Here is a 5000-nt window from a genome sequence, read left to right on the forward strand (position 1 = left end):
TCAGTATATATCTGTATATATGTATATAAAATAGCATTTGAACCCCTCAGCTCTGCTTGGACTGGTGATCATTAGAGGAGGCAGCCTGCTGGACTCCACTCATCACCTTATTAGACCGCTCTGGTGGTTTCCCACTGTGGCGGTTCTCTTCGCAGACGCTATTCTGAACATGTTCTACGGTTGTGCTTCCTTCTCCAGCGTCCTGCCTGTGAACTCCCTCTGCTGGCTTCCTGTCTGTGGGCAGGTTCCTAATGCTCTGCTGGTCGCAAAGACTGCAGCGAGATCAAAGTGATTAAGAGAAGTCAATGAAAAGTGGGGAGAAATCAAAGAGGGGGGATGTAAAGAGAAAAGGGAACAGCGGTACCAACTTGCCGGGCTGCTTCCTCAGTGTTGGAGCAGATAAGTGCAGGAGCGCTGTCATTAGCTGTGCTTCAGCACTGCAACAGGGGACTGTGGACAGGTCCGAGGACACAGGACGTTCACGCCCCCTCCTGCAGCAGCTCCGCGGTGCTGAAGGGAAGAACTTTTAATGAGAGCACATCGTGGCCACCGTCCTCGCTGCCAGCAAACACAGATAAAAATACACTGTTGTTGTTGGTGCTTCCTGATGTTTCGGGGGGGACCGGGAACTTTTTGTGTTTGACATATTGTAGATGCTTTGAGACAAAAATGGATGAAGACTGCTCAGAGTCTGGCGCAGCGTCTGCAGGAGCCCCAGAAGGTTGCTTCAGTTTCGCCTCCATCCCCTTTAGCTCCGTCTTTAGAGGCATTTTAGAGGTTTAATCACCACCACTGTGTCAGCTCGGCTTCGAGGAGGAAAATTAAAGGTTCCTTCACTTTGAATCAGCGTGCTGCTTCACGCCTTCTGCACATGTCATTCAGAATTCTGGAGCTGTGGTTTAAATGTGTGCAGGCCCCAGGATGCGTCCGTGCGCGCGTCCACGTGCGCTCGGAGATGAGGCGTCGACCCAGCTTGTCGTCCCTGTCGTTATTCTGCACATCCCCCGGTTTGTTTTCCAGTGTTTTGAATGCCTCACGCTGCGTTCCATGGTCTCATTCCATAATTTATGACCCCCCCACCCCCCCCCACCCCCACCACCCCCCACCACCCCCCTACTGTCCAGTATTGACTCAGCAGGTGTCTCAATATGCTGCATATAACTCAGCCCACTGCGTATTCAAACTCAGGGAAATGAACTCTTTGCCTTTCAGCATTTTCATTTCATTTGTCTCCTGCTGCTCAGTGCTGCGCTACTACCCCCCCCCCCCCCCAACACACACCCCCCCCCCCCCCAACACCCCCCCCCCCCCCCGACACACACACCGCCCCCCTGAATATGAAAGACCAGTATACCTCTGAATACGCTCGCTGCATGAGCCAAGATGTGTTTTAGCTATCAGGCAGATATTCCTGCATCCTCACAAAAATGCTTTTAGCTTTTTAGCCTTTTCAGCCTTAAATGACTTTTAGCTTAAATGACAAATTACAGAATATTTTTATCTGAAGAAATCTTTGGGGAATAGATGTTTACAGGTCCACAAAGTAGATCTGTCTGACACAACCAGCCGCTTTATGCCGTTAAAACATCTTTTTGTGTGTTACCAGTTTAGATTATAAAACTTTCTACTTTGATTTATCTGTTCTATTTTCAACCTCAGATGCTATTTATGTCTGGAATAATCTCTCTTAACTCTAATTTATTCTCCAGTCTTGGCATTAAAGAGACATTGGAGAGAGAATAAAGCTGGACTGTGTTCAACCTTCATGTCGGGTTATGAAGGAGAAATGTTCTTACAACATTTTTAAAGGTTTTGTGATCTTCAGTTTTTTGACTTCTGTCCGTTTGTGAGTTTAAGAGGAGGGGAACGATGTTTGTTGTTCTGATGGTGCGAGCTGGGGAACGTCCTCGGTCTCTCCTGACGTCGAGTCTTTCAACGAGGCCTTTATACGCTCACGATCGATGGCCCGGCCGCGCCTTTATTTAGCGTATGACTTAAAGCTGTCGGCGGTGATTTAAGGCGGTTGTTACGCCGCCGTGTTCTACCGAGGCGGCGCCATTAATGCTGCGGTGACAGCTGCGATGACGCCACCTGAACCAGGGGGACATTAGCGGCGCCGTCAGCTAATGATTCCTCTCCAAACCTCCTGAAGGAAACAGGTGTATCAATGAAGTCGCCTGTTTATCCAAATTTGAAGACTGTCACAGTTAAACTGTGTGTGTCCTCTGCTGTATTTCACTATAGTGGTGCCGACCGGGCCCAGATAAACCTGCTCACACACCTGCACTGACAGCGTCGATGGTGGAACCCAGGCGCCAGCGCCACTGTTTAAGTTACACTGGGTCAGAGTGAAGGTTCCAAATCCAGGATGAGCCTCAGTTAATTACAGTGAAGATTTTTAATTAGAGGGGTTTTGAACTGCTGAAGTGCTGGCTTTATTCTTCATGAGCAGGGCATTCCAGTCCCGCAGGCAGGAGCAGACAAACATGCTCCATACATGTGGATGTGGAGGTCTTTGGTCTCCAAACACAGGCGGCATATAGGCGTGTCAAGTCTTGCTGTGTGGAGGGAGCAGAGCCAGTGTGTGGGAGATAACCGCTTTGTGTGGAATCAAATAAGACCTGATTTAGAGGGCAAAAAAGCTCCGCATCAATAAGCCCCCATACCTGATGGGTTTAATTTATTTCAGAGACATTAAAAAGACTCAGAATATCTTACCTTTGTTCTTGGATGAAAGGAGTTCAAATCTAGTGGCCCTCTTCTTTCAGGCAGTGTGGGGGTGAGTTTTTTTATTTGGAAATTTGGCGTTTTCTCCCAGAGAAGTGCTTTAGATCACAAATGACTCTTGATGAGTGGGCGTCGCATTAAATCTTGATCTTTACGGTCGTATTGTTCAGCGCCTGGAGTGCTCATACCTTCAGTGTGTCCCAATCCTTTGATGTCGTGCCTTCCTGTCTTGTAAAGAAAGACAGATGTTTATTATGTTTGAGAGGAGAAAATGAGCGCCCATAAACGTGAATGGAACCCAACCCTCAATATTCAACATTTGGGGAGGGAGCCGTGAACCCTGGAAACACGCTCGGAGGAGGAATTCTCTCCGTGCTGGGCAGATCGGAGGCTGCAAGTGGAACAGGACAAGAGGGAAAAGTGACAGGTTCAAACCGGCTGACTCAGCCTCTCCTGGAGGGACAAATCAGCGCTGTCGTGCTTCGTTTGTGGCCATGAGGGAAGATATTAGTGCTTCCATCCACACGGTAGACGTTGTAGTAGATGTTGTCGGAATGAGCATCCCTGGGGAGGCAGGTGGGGGGTGGGGGGGTCCACATGGGGGGTGTTTACAAGTTTGTAGAGAAGTTTTCACACCTCCAATTAGTGGTGAACAGAAAATGGGACCATGCAGGTCCGGTAAATATGGGAATACAGGCATATTTAGCTACTCAGTGTTTGGTAAATAACATGAATAATTACACTGTTAATAACAAGCTTGTGTGGTGATGGAGTGTAATAGGTCAGAAGAACGGCGGCAAGAACCGATAAACAATCAAGGAGCCGTCAAGACAAAGAGCCAATAAAATCAGCAGCCTGAACAGCGCACGCACACACACACGTGCAGACACACACTCTCTCTCTGGGCTGAATCATCACCAGTATGGATGTAGTCCTGGATCCTGGTACTGGAATCCTGGAAACCACCAACAGATCGTCGTCAGGGACCACGAGAGTGTGAAGGCAGGGCTTCATTCATCATCACTTCTCCTCCCTTTTCCATGTAGACTGAAAAACAGAAACCCTTCAAAAGAAAAAAACCCTGTGTGTGTGTGTGTGTGTGTGTGTGTTAGAGAAAGGGAAAGAAAGAGGGATGAAAAGCTGACAGAAATGACAAGCAGGTAGATGGATTTAACTCCTCAGAGGGTTTGAATTGATTCTGACTTTAGGAAATGAAATGCATTTGAAGCTGCAGAGGATACGGCAGACACACACACACACACACACACACACACACACACACCACACACACACACACACACACACACACACACACACACACACGTAGACCACCATAAACGTATCTTCAGCTACCTTTATCTCTTCTTCCTGTCTCTTTGAAGACACCCGCAGATGAAACATTCCATCAAAGCAGCTTTTATCTTAAGTGTGTGCGTGTGTGTATGTGTGTGTGTGTGTGTACGTGTGTGTGTGTGTACGTGTGTGTGTGTGTGTGTGTGTGTGTGTGTGTGTGTTGTGTGTGTGTGTGTGTGAGACAGACAGACAGACAGCTCATTTTGGTGCTACTTTCATGATATGTTTGAATATTCTTTAATAACCCAATGTTCATCTGACATAACGGAAATGATTTGACTGTCTTGAACACTTTCTCCAGCTCTCCATCAGCTCTTCTCTAGTTCTCCTCCAGTTCTCCTCCATGCAGCTCTCCCCAGTGCTCCTCCAGTTCTCCTCAGTTCTCCTCTAGCTCTCCATCAGCTCTTTTCCAGATCTCCTCCAGTTCTCCTCCAGATCTTCTCAGCTCTCCTCCAGTTCTCCTCCAGTTCTCCTCCAGCTCTCCATCAGCTCTTTTCCAGATCTCCTCAGTTCTCCTCCAGTTCTCCTCCAGATCTTCTCAGCTCTCCTCAGCTCTCCTCAGTTCTCCTCCAGTTCTCCTCCAGATCTCCTCAGTTCTCCTCAGTTCTCCTCCAGATCTTCTCAGCTCTCCTCAGTTCTCCTCCAGCCTGCAGCTGCTGTCTGTAACATGATGATAAAGCATGTTGATGAGTGCTGGTTCACTTTGTTGTGGGACAGGAAACCCGTTCACAGCTGCCACCCTGGTTTCCTGTTGTGTCACATGACCTTGTCCACATGCTACCGTTGGCTTTAAAAACCCACGTTTGCTTGAGGAAATGTTCACTGCTGCCATTTTTACCCAATAATCCAAATATGAGTCAGCCAAAGTGAAAAAGAGAAAAACAAACAGCAAACCAGGAAGTGACCTCGCGTGCTGAGAC

General features: G+C 48.0%; 2 long non-coding RNA genes across 2 annotated transcripts in view; both read right to left on the bottom strand.

The window, feature by feature from the left end:
* The window catches only part of LOC130513564 (uncharacterized), a 1083-nt gene extending 163 nt beyond the window's left edge, over positions 1–920 (bottom strand). Inside the window, exons 1-2 of the long non-coding RNA XR_008946764.1 lie at positions 369–920; positions 1–272 (exon numbers count right to left, since the gene is read on the bottom strand). The exon at positions 1–272 is cut by the window's left edge and continues 163 nt beyond it. This is a non-coding gene — a long non-coding RNA (uncharacterized LOC130513564). The remainder of the gene's footprint in view (positions 273–368) is intronic.
* Positions 921–4281: 3361 nt separating this feature from the next.
* LOC130513550 (uncharacterized) overlaps positions 4282–5000 on the bottom strand; it is a 2845-nt gene continuing 2126 nt past the window's right edge. Inside the window, exon 2 of the long non-coding RNA XR_008946749.1 lies at positions 4282–4740. This is a non-coding gene — a long non-coding RNA (uncharacterized LOC130513550). The remainder of the gene's footprint in view (positions 4741–5000) is intronic.

The sequence above is a fragment of the Takifugu flavidus genome, chromosome 17, assembly GCF_003711565.1.
Source record: "Takifugu flavidus isolate HTHZ2018 chromosome 17, ASM371156v2, whole genome shotgun sequence".
Classification (NCBI taxonomy): Eukaryota; Metazoa; Chordata; class Actinopteri; order Tetraodontiformes; family Tetraodontidae; genus Takifugu; species Takifugu flavidus.